At 32.0% G+C, this 12626-nt stretch overlaps 1 pseudogene; it reads left to right on the plus strand.

The window, feature by feature from the left end:
* Window positions 1-12626, plus strand: part of LOC141577134 (early endosome antigen 1-like) — a 64491-nt pseudogene that overhangs the window by 33413 nt on the left and 18452 nt on the right.

A 12626-nucleotide genomic window follows, 5' to 3' on the forward strand; every position in this document is an offset into this window, starting at 1 on the left:
CTGCAGAAAAACTTTGGTGGGGAACACTTAAACCAGACATTCTCTAGGGTGATGGGGGAACGGGTGCCTGTGGGAGGATACAGTTAAACTAGCTGAAGCAGTGTGAACAAAGATAGAGGCATAAAAGTCTTGGAACTCTGCTTAGCATTTTACCAGTTGTCTTTCTTCCAGAACATATGGGTCAGCTTTTCTTTATCGGCTAGCCAGAATCAAAAGTGACAACCTGTTCTCCCTGTCACTTAATAAGAACTTTCCTTTTACCTGAAAGGATACTTGGTACAACAGGGTATCATCAGTATCAAGTTAAGATAAGCTCTTAGCTACAGTGGATCTGAGAAAGGGTTGCAGATAACTGAAAGCTAAGAGTAAGGTATTTAATTGCTTTTAACCTGTGTGTGTGTGTGTGTGTGTAAGTTGGTGAGAAATTTGGAATGACTAAGGGAAATAAATGTAGCTAGCTATTTTGAGTATTTTATTATTTGGTGTTTTATGCTATCTAGCAACTTCAGTCCCCTTGACAATATTTTAGAAAAAATAGAGGAATCTCTTAATATCCAGAATTAGTATCACAAAGTCCCATTCATGGGACATCTCTCAGATATTCATTCTGAGCTTATTTTACTTTTATTTTAAATGAGTGATATAGTTTTAATAGACTCCCCCCCAGTATACCCTTCCCATTCATATGAGGCTAGCATTGCTAGAAATAGCACGTGAATAATTTTTAGAAATGATTGTTGAAAGACAAAACAGGGTTTAGAAAAAACTGAAATGTGGTTACAGGAATTAAAGATGCTTGCCAGAATTCACAGAGTGGAAGATACTCATTCAGTGATTAATATTTATGCTGCTTAGACATTAAGCAAAGGTTTAATATCATCTATTTAAGAAGGTGAGAAAGTGCATATATGTACTTTAGGAAGATTTATTTTTATCAGAAATGTCCCCAAACTGAAGTTTTATTTAAACATCCATGAAAGCTCTAATCACATGGAAAATTTACTTAGGTGGAATATTTCTATAACTAAATATTTATTACTGAATTTCTAAAATTTCTCTTTAGGGATGAATCAGTTCATTCTGGAATATTAATCTGGTAATACTTAGAAGCTTTAAGAGGGTATGACATACCTTAATGTGATCACTAGCTTTTTGGCATACTTAGGTATCTAAAGCCAAAACCTGGAAGTAGAGACAATAGTCAAGAAGCCAAAGTTGTGAAGATTAAATAATGTAACGGGGTGTGGATTCCCTGAGGAACACTGTAATTTGCCTTCTAGTTACTAGAAGAAGCTGAGACGCAAAAGAGAGATGACAAGCTAAATATTATAGGGGTTTATGTGCTGTTGCACCAAAAGCATGTTAACTTGTGTGATACAGTAGTTACTGGGCAGAAGTTTACAAGAATGCCAAATAAAGCATAATATAGAGCGGTTATGAAACATGATGGTAGATAATAGGTGGCTTTAAAAAAAGAGCATAACATCAGCTAGATTAACTCATAGATTGGGAGCATTCATTCATTCAGAAGACATCAAATTCAGCAGAGCATCAAATATCTGTGGATCCTGATGCGTTATTCTGATGTCCAAATGCACAGCCTCAGTACTACTGTCTTTGCTTATTTTAGGAGTTTCTTGGAGATCATTGCATTCATTCACCTATAGTGCCCCTGCCCTTCACTCTTGCTCTGTAATCAGAACAGACCTCTGCTTCCTAAATGCAGCACGACTGTATTTCATACCATTTCCTTCATCTTTGTTCATGCTCCTCCATTTGCTTAGAATGCCTTTATTTCTGACAAGTAAACTTCTATTTAGTCTCTTTCCTCCTACTTATTCTTTAGTACCTAATTCTAATGTCTCATATATACATATCTCTACATATATGTATATATACACATATACACAATATGTATGTGTATCTGTATTTTTTGTAAAGCATTAACTGCTACCACAGCCAAAGTTGGATACCTCTCCTCCTGTGTTCCTATAATCATTTATATATACTTGTTACACCATTGTCTGGTAATGTTATGCTCAGTGAGCCTTGGTTTTGCCATATAATATGCACAAATGATAAGTAAGGGTATATTACTTGTGTAACAGCCAACAAAAGAGCACAAATTATTTATTTATTTTTAGTTTTTATGTATCCAGAGTTTTTATTAGTTAGCTCAATCTGTCCCTTGGAAGCTTTGTGATCTGCAAACTATTGAAGCTCTTCTGTCCCCGCCCCCCAAATTCTTCCCTACTGGGTTTATTCATATTTCACTAAATAAATACACAGTATAGAAATACATGGTATGTTCAAAATACTACACTAGCCATTAGGGAAACATAGATTAAAATCTTTTTTTGTGTTGTGTGTCGCAGTGAATGTAGAAACTTGACACACTAATAATAATGCTGGAGGAAAATAGCAATATACATACAAAAGGATAAAAATGTGAGATACCATGGTGTGTTCAGAGAAGCATAGGTACTTCAGTATAGTTGAGCCATGTTGTATAGAGTAAGGAAGGGTGTCCAGACATCAGACTGGTTAGGTCATTCGGGTAATACACATGAAGGACCTTGTATGCCATAACCATATAGTCATTCTGGGATTATTTGTAAGTTTTTATTATTTTACAGGACTATATATATATAGACTATATATATATATTTTTTAAGGTAATTCAAGAAACTTAATTTTTGAAGAGACAAATTACAGAAGTATAAATGGGGTATGGAGGAACCACAAGTTCTTAGAAGAGAAGTACAGGGCTATATGTAAATTTAAAATTTTTATGTTAGTCTTCGGTTAGCATTACTGACTAGAATACTTCTCAACCATTGTAGATAACTCTGTGGTAATTATGAGTTATTTACATTACCTTTTTTCTCAATGATCAGAGTACTTCATGTTCTTAATTTTTTGGTTATCATTCCTTTGAAGTAGATTGGAGCAGGTATTATCTACGAAGAGGATTGTCTAGAGAGATGGAGGATATGAAGACAAATCTTCTCAACTAGACTTCGAGATTAGAATTGACTTTTCAGGATAAAACTCTCTTACCATTAATTTACTCAACCTAAAAGAAGGTTGTAAGGGTTTTCTTTGTATCTTGTAAACTGCATCCAGGATAAGCAGTGACGTACCTTTGCGCAATACCAGAATTTGGACTTAACACCATAGAGTTTACTTAATGGTACCATTGGTGTGAATAATACATGTGACTGTATTTCATAACATACAAACGGTTATTCTGCAATACTAAAATACTATTTTGAAACCTTTTTCTCTTTCTTAGGGTTTCATATGTCCCCAGTGTATGAAATCTCTTGGATCTGCTGATGAACTTTTCAAACACTATGAGGCAGTTCATGATGCTGGCAATGATTCAGGTCATGGAGGAGAAGCTCTTGCTCTGAAGCGGTGCAGTATAATAGTTTTGAAGTGTAATGTAGTGAATGTGTGTGATACCATTGTTTCATTGTGAATACTTAGTTTTTGAAAATAGTGTTTTTATATTATTTAATTTAAATCTGTCTTCATTTATTGTGGCTTCCTCGTTTATTGTTTTTTTTTCTTCCTCCTTTATTGTTATAACTTATTCTATCCTTGACCAATAACTATATCAGCATCTACAACATGGTTCAGAGGATATGTTTTGAAAGAAGGTTGTGATTTATCAAAAGGTTAAATTATATTTAGCATACTCTGCTTAATAAAAAATGATATACTTTATTTAGAAGATTTTATAGTAAGTTATTAAAATAATTAATTTAGCCAAGAGTTAAATTTAATAATTATTTTTAAAAATTTCTTTTGTAATCACCAATATAATAACAAGCACACATACACATTCTGCTTCTTGGCAATTTTGCCTGACCATTTTAAAATTAAATCAAGCTAAAATATAATTACTTAGAAAGGCATTCAACAATATAACTTTCCTTTTCTTCTGCTATTGGTGAAAACTCTTTATCTTATATTCCCACTAAGGGAGAAATCTTGATTTTATTCTACTTGTAAAAAATTTGTTTCATGTTTTTCTTTAAAAAATGGCTCATAGTTGGTTATGACCACATTATGGTTGATAATAAAGAACTATAAAATATGGTTGTTTTAATTTGTTAAAATATGTGGGAAAACCAGTGCTGTTGGGATGTGTGAATCTTTCCTTTTCATGTGACTATTAATGCTCTTTAAGATTTTTGTGTATGAGTTAATAATTTTGGTACCATTCTTTTGTCATTTGTTAAGAAATAGATATAAAATATATATTTATATTAAATCATGTATAAGTGCCTTTATATTTAGTGTCAATTTAACAGAGCTGCTTTTTCATCTACGAATTAGTGCCTAGTACGTGAATTTTCATTCAGTCTACCCTTAACTTTTCATCCAATGTTTAGCTCACTGAAACCTGGTTTCTGCCCTACCATGCTCTGAAACTATTCCCTCAAAGCCCAACAGTTAAAAAAAAAAAAAAAAAGGATTATTTTCAGTTTTTATCTTAGTAGACCTTTGTTTTGGTTACGTATTACTGTGTAATAATCCACTCAAAACCTAATGGTTTAAAACATTAACAGTGTATTACTTCTCATGATTCTTTGATTTGACTGGGTGGTTCTGCCTTAAGTTATGTAGACTTGGGTTTTGAAAAGGCCAGAAGGGCCAAAATGGCCTCACATTCATGGCTGGGGGATATAACTGGATACTGGCTGGCAGCTCAGCTGGGGCTATATGTCAGGGGGCTCAGTTCTCCTTTATATGGACCTGTGTATGTGGCTGCTTTGACTTGCCCACAGGATAGCAGTTAGGTCCTAATAAAGAGCATTCCAAGAGGAAAGGAGCAGAAGCTGTCAGTCTTCTTAAGGTTTGGTTCAGAAGTGTCTGAATGTCACTTCTGCCCTATTCTATTGGTTTAAGTAGCCACAAGACTACTCAATGCCAGTTATGATTCAAGAGGCCAAGAAGTAAACTGTCTTTCAGTGAAGGGGTGGCTTTTACATATGAGAAGGGAAGAACTTGATGGCAGCCATCTTTGTAGACCATATGTCACAGTCTCTGCAAATTTGGTTTACTGGCTGTCTTTTGTTCTGCTCTTTTGAGACAACATACCATTGTTATCATTCTTTTTTGATCTGTTTAATGTATTCCTCTTCCTCTATATGTGTGATGATATCTACATCTATGACTTCCTCCTAAACTACATTCCCAACCTAGAATTATCTCCCAAGTTGCCTACTAGGTATCTTTTGATGTTCCAAAGGAACATCTCACTGTTGATATTTTGAAAACAGAGTTCATTATATTTCCTTCTAAACACTGATAGGCAAATTACTCTCACAAATTTGTTGAAGTGGCACTTTTTAAAAGATTAATTGGAATAACTAAGTTCACCCAATTAGAAACTGAATTGGATTATCTTCTTTGCAATTTGATTCAATTTATTATGAGCCATTCAAGTATATTGTTATTAATTCCTCTCTTCATCATTTTAGTTTATACATGGATTTGGAAGATTAATAAATAGTAAGGAAAACTTAAAACACACCCACAATTGTCCGTATGCATGTAAAGACTAAGTCTTCTCCAGTTGGCTTGTGGTCTCTACAAATAGATATGTTCCTAGGGCCACTTGGGAGAGAGGGAGGGATGGGGATGCACGCACACACACACACACAACAGAGAAATGAAAATTAGTGAAAGTGTCAGATAAAGATAAATTTTAAGAGTCAACAAAAGACACAGGAATCTATTATCTAATTTTACTTCTGTATTCAGAGATTAAAGACTTTACCTCAGAGTTTATCTCCATCATGAAGTGCTTTTAGGTAGAAGTGATCACTGTCTTTATGCCTCTGCTTTTATTTCTGTCATAGAACTGATGATCGTCTATTGCTTTTACTTGTTTACATGTTTACTTCCCCCGTTAAACTGAACAGCTTGAGAGTCTGGAGTAGACAAATTCTGTGGAACAATGAGTTAATTCTTTACTTATGAATGAGTACAAAAAATAGAGGACTCAATTCTCCATCTTTTACATTTTTCTTTGTTGGCAATTTCCTTCCTTTCCTATCATTAACCATGTTTCACAGATGAAGCTGATTCTGTCCCTTTACTCTCTACCCCCACCCCCATCCTAGAGAATAATTCTTCCACCAGTATTGTCCCGTTATCTTTTACCTTTCTCATATGCTTGTGCTGTAGTGGACTTGGTCTTCCCCATCATTAGAACTGATCCTGTTCTCCTATTCCTTTTGTACTAGAATGAATTCATTTGAGTATTTTCAGTCTACTCATTTCAGTTATTGTGTCTTCTACCATGGCAGCATTGCAGTGGCATGGAGCAAGGAGGGTCCTTTTATCTGCTGTTTACAATCCAACAGGGGAAGATACATGTTTCTTATACCCCGAATAATAATCCCAAATGTGTTTTCTCATGGAATCTCTCCTGCATTAGGACTTCGGGTGGTCTCTCACTATTCTGTATCAGACTGACTCTTAGATGAAGGGAACAAAATGTGAAGTTTTGCCAGGAAATAGCATTTCAGACTCAAAGAACAGAAAGAAGCCAGTAATGCTGGAGCTAGATGAGTGAGGGGGAGAGTGGTAAGGCAGGGACTAGACTGTACAGATTTTATAGTCCTTATTAGTGAGTTTAGATTTTATACTAACTGCAATAGGAAGCCATGGATACTTCTTGCTGGTAAATTAATGGTATTTTGTTTCTGGCTCAGGCATTTGACAGTTCTATCATTTCCGTGATAAAATGTTCTTCCACTTATAAGTAACATACTCTAGGAATACAATTATTCTCCTAAGGGATTTATATGTATATTCCACTATGCATAAAATGTACAGTAGTTTTTTTAAGAATTGAGAAAACTAGAATACTAATATACAGTCACTAGCCATGACTTGTTAAAGAACATTAACTATTAATTCCTGTTTTTCCCAATGTATGTTTAGAGATGACATAACACTACTTAGACAAGAGGTCCAAGACCTACAAGCTTCACTTAAGGTAAGAATAAAAATGATTTTACGTGTTTATTTTTAATGTTTCAGATAAAAAAGTCTTAAAATTTACTAATTAAAAGGCATTTTTTTCCTTTAGGAAGAAAAATGGTACTCAGAAGAATGAAAGAAAGAATTAGAAAAGTTTCAAGGGCTACATCAGCAAGTAATTGCTTTTAAATACTTGAAGTGTGTTTTTAGTTGTTTATTTTCATTGCTGAAAATTAAGCATAATATTTTTTTGTAAGCAGGTGGCCTGATATGAATAACTTCCTAATTTGTTTCTGTGTGTTTAATATCCTGCATGTATACCCGTTTTAATATTAATGAATGCAAATGAATATAACCAAAATATGGGAATCTAAGATATAACTCTTTAAAGGTGTTCCACTAAGCATCATTTACCTATGTGTTGGTTTTTTTTTTATATCAGGCTACATTATTCTTATTTTCTGACAATATATCTAAATGTTTAAAAAGTATAAATAAGTTCAGACAACAGTGAAACTCTTCAAAGAATTGGTGACAAATTGGAAATCACTAAAATGTCTGTTAGGAGGGAAAGAACTATTAACTGCGGATAGTTTATATTAGTGGAGATCGTTTGAAAGCATGGGAAAACTCTTGTATTAATGTTAGATTTTAAAAAACTCAATAAAAATTTTTATGTGTCCTTGTACACACACAGATACATATGCTATACAACTTTACAAAAAAAAATACATGAGGAAAAGAAAAGTCACTGTGGTAACAGAAGTGGTTATTTTTAGTGATTTCGTTTGATATCCTAGATTCTATATATATAAATATATACATATATTTCATAATCTTTATAGTTTAATATATTTTCTAAGGAAATGTCTTAATCCAATTACGAGTTTTACACTAAAATTATCTTGACTTTTATACGAAAATTACATAAAGAATCCTAGAATAATTTTACCTAATGCATATATAGTTTTCATTTATAAGAATAAAGTGGATACCCTTTAACAGTAGCTTTAATATTTTTATAAAGGAATTAATAATCCTTTTGCACATTATCTTAGCACATTGTGACTCTTAGTCTTTTTGCCTTTTTTATCTTTTCATCAAAAATCGTCATTCGGACTAGAGAAGAAAAACAAATGGATAAAAAGATATGAGTCTTATTACTATTCAGCTTCTGTAATTGAGGATACATTAAAGAGGTTTTTAGTAATCTAAAATACTTATAGTTTACTTACTCATGTTTTATGTAGATGTTATTAACAATCAGAAATGGGCTATATTGTTTTCTGTACCTGAAAACACAGAGGAAATTGTTTCCTCATTTGAGACAACTGTTTTACATATAATACATTAAATACATCTTCCACAGTGCAATTGCCTTAATAAGAAATTTACCATTGGGGAAAGTGTATTTTAAATATTGATGATTATTAATAGTCAATATGCTTAAATCAATGTGTAGGAAAATAAAAAGTCAGATACACTGTGAGAAGCCTTATTAAACTCTTCTAGATATATATAATTTTTAGAATATGGAAGTAATGACCAGGTGGTATATTATTTTATTCCTAATGCATGTGGTAAATTAAATCTTATGGAATATATTCTTTATTTCTGCTTCTTTTAAAGACAGTTTATGATCCTGAATTAAAAATTTATGTTTTAAAAGCCATTTTTTAGAAGTGATTGCTTCATGGCCTATTTTAGCTTATGAAAATTTTCAAATATTATAGGACTGAATCTTACCTGCTAACTTGAGTATTTGCTTTAGAATCTATATTTATAATTGTAATAATTTATCTTATTTATCTGTTATTGGATTTATGGGATTTAAGATGCCATCTATTGCAAGACCTAAAAATCTAATAATATGTTAACATACAAAAAGTCTTAGAGGAACTGAGCTGTATTTAGATCTTTATGCCAGTCTGCTTAGTGTTACCTTAGTGATCTTGAAGAATGTAAGCAGTCCAAAATTTAATTTTTGTCAAAATCTTGCTACTTACCTGACAGATTGTGGCTTTCAGAGATTTTTTTTTTTCACATTGGCAATTGTAACAGCATTGTCTTTTCCTTTTAATGCATTTGTCTTTTGTTTTCATTGAGGAGTCTAAACCTGATGGATTAGTAGCTGATTCACCAGCAGGTAACTTTACTTGAAGCTATTGTTTTTTCCATTTTTATTTTTCATCTTTCTCATTCTTTCTTATTTCTTTTTCTCTGATGCCTGCTACGTGAATTTTGTTTTGTGGATACTTCATGGCTCTAAAACAGTGAAGATTAACAGTCATATTCTAGGCTGAGCAGCATGTTTGTTGCCTGTGAACTTCATAATTTAATCAGTTAACGAAAATCTTAGTGTCTCCTTAGATCATTATATTCTGAAGTTATAAACAAAATTCTGGAATATTACATTAATATGGTTGTTTAGTGAAAATTTAAATCTATATTAAAGAGATGCACTCTTTTTCTCTTGAAATGAAGGAAAGATGAAACTAGCATCTTTGTAATGGACTTTAACTGGAGAAATGCTCAATGAATTAATCAGAATTATATTTTGAGGTTAGCTGTTGTATTTAATGTCCCTCTGATATCTCTTTTCTTTGTTAGAATGAAATAGTAGAAGTTTACTGCATATTTTAGTTGATTATTTTACATAAGGCCTTGCTTGTTCTTAAAACATTTCTAATTACATTTCATATTATAGTACATTTTATCAGAGGAGAGAATGTATTCCTTTTTGGTCAGTTGACAGATTTAGGACAATAACTGAAATATGAAATCAAAATAATCTTTAAACAAACATTTATGTCATTTGGGTGTGATGCTGAGTATTCCTTTCATTTGTTTTATATGTTTGTAAATTATGACTTTGACCTTAAATGAAACATATGCTTAATTCTTGAAATGTGAAGATACTCTGCTTGTAATTGGATAGTAGACTCATGTTGATTGTCTTTAATTACTACAATGATTAAAATATAAGTAATAACAATTAGGAAATGTAATTAATATTGTGTTTCAATAGCTACTGTACTTTTTTTGTAGAACTACAGTCTTTGGAACGACAATTAGAAGAAGCTCAAACAGAAAATTTTAATATTAAGCAAATGAAAGACTTATTTGAACAGAAAGCAGCCCAACTTGCCACTGAAATCGCAGGTAAAATGAATCAGAATTTTTTTAGCCAATAAATCAGTCTCATTACCTTTTTACCATTGTATGTTTGAGAAATAAACATCGTATTTTAGTGTGATAAAGCATTTGTTAGACTTAATATGGTGATGATTAATGGAATTTAATGGTAAGAGAGTTGCTATAATGATAACAGAGTGCTCTATAAATTGTTTCATTTGTCCTCTCATCTCTGCCTTTCAAAAGACTCACTTTACAGAAGATGAATTTTCTTTTGGGGTATGCTTAAAGATTAACAAGTAACATTTTGAAGAAGTTAAATAATACAGAGTTAGTATTTGTTTATGCTATCAATTACATGTAATTTTTTCAACTACATGCTTTTGGGTAAAATATTATGTATGATTAAGTATACATTAAAATGCTAATTAGTAATTTAGTGTGTGGAATTTACGTAGACAAAGACATTTGATCATTTTAAATTTATCATTTAATGTAATTAGAAGCACAATTTTATTGTATATATTTATAGTTATCTAAGGAATGTGAATTTGAATTAGAGTGATATATATATAGATAGATACAGATATAGCTATGTACTGGAATATAATTTATAAAACTGTTTTTCCCTAAAGTTAATGTCATGAAACTAGTATTTATATAACTATCCTTAGTTAGATATAAAGTCAAAATATGATGAAGAAAAGAGTCTTCGAGAAGCTGCTGAACAAAAAGTGACACATCTGACAGACCAATTAAATAAAGAGGTGACTGTAATTCAAGATCTGAAGACTGAACTGGTAATTTAGAAACCATTATTAGACTATAAACCTTATTTGAAATTGAAAAATAAAATATGTACTCTGATGAAACTTTTTAGAAATACAGCTTGAGTAAAATGGAGGAAATAAATTCTCCATAGTTTTACCCCCTACATATATGAATTTTAAAGTAAAAATTGAAGTTTACAATACATAATTTATGATGTTAACATTCTTATTGTTTCTGTCTTAATATTATCTGTCTTACTTAGTAGTTTTCATATCTGCATCTCTGATCTTACCATCCTTTGAACTTTGTTTTGTAAATCCACCTACTTTTAGGATACTTTTCTAGCTTCGATTTCAGATTGGACAAGTGTAACATCAAGTCATCATATTTCCTCCATAACTATATTTCTGTCACTGGTACTACCCATTTTCAGCACTCTCCCCAGGCTTAACAACCTGGGATCTGTTCTTGCCTCCTTCCTGTCCTTTATTTAGTACTTAATAGATATATGAATAAATGAATCAACTATATTGAACCTGCAGCAGACTCTAATTATGCTTATATTTGCTCCTCCTTCATTTTATTACCAGTTTCCTAAGATAGAAAATGAAAGAATTTAGCATTTATCAAGTGATTGTTATTACCAGTGAGTGTACTTTGGGAAGGAAGGGAAAGCAATTAAAGCACTGAGGACAACCGTGAATTTGCTAGTTTGCACGTTGAGTGGTAATACTATTAAATATGAGGCAGAGCGGGAAAAGGAGAGGACTGTTGAAGGGAAGACATTAGTGTTTGATGTTCGGAATCTAATAATTGACATTAAAGATTATTTTTATTTTGATTTCTTTGCAGTAAAATTATTTTAAAAATGTTATTTTAGTTTCACTGTAATTTTTAATTGAAATGGAAATGTGTTGCTTCATAGCTTCAGAGACCTGGTATAGAAGATGTTGCTGTGCTAAAGAAAGAACTGGTCCAAGTTCAAACGCTAATGGATAACATGACCTTGGAACGTGAGAAAGAATCTGAAAAACTCAAAGATGAATGCAAAAAGTTACAAACAGAGTATGCTAACTCAGAGGTAAGGAAGTTCACTGCACTTAAATGAGATTATTGTTAACTTGTTTAGTGTATACTGTTGAGTAAAGCCAGGATTTGAGATTTTTTTCTGAAGACCTATCAAACAGTATTTGCCTTTCTTTCATTTGGTCTGAGTAATATTTGTATATAGTCAGTATGGTTTGATAGTATTTTTTATTTTTGTTTTATGAAGCTAGAAACTTAGAGACGAATGTTTGCATTAAAGAGTATTATTCTATTTAACAAATGGTATATTGTGGAGAAATGATATTTAAAGTTAAATTTGCTCCAGGCTAGTTAATAAGTTTTAATTGAATTTACCTAAATTCAGTTTGGGTAAAGGAAGTGTGATTTAATTTTCTTCAATTGTATTACCAATATTTAGAAAAAAATATTCAAGAAAGGCTTATTTTCTAGTAGACTTGTTTTTTGTTTATCAATTATTGAATTATGTGGTTGAAAGGAGTCTTAAAAATCATCCAGTCTAACACTGCATCCAAGAATTCCCTTTATAGCATCTCTGGTAAGTGATCTACAACTCTTGCTGGGTGATACATTTCTTCATAAGTCAACCATTCCATTGAGTTGACATTTGTTTCCCTGTAATTTGCATGCACAGGTTCAGTTTTCAGCAA

The sequence above is a fragment of the Camelus bactrianus genome, chromosome 3 (assembly GCF_048773025.1).
Source record: "Camelus bactrianus isolate YW-2024 breed Bactrian camel chromosome 3, ASM4877302v1, whole genome shotgun sequence".
NCBI classification, from domain to species: Eukaryota; Metazoa; Chordata; class Mammalia; order Artiodactyla; family Camelidae; genus Camelus; species Camelus bactrianus.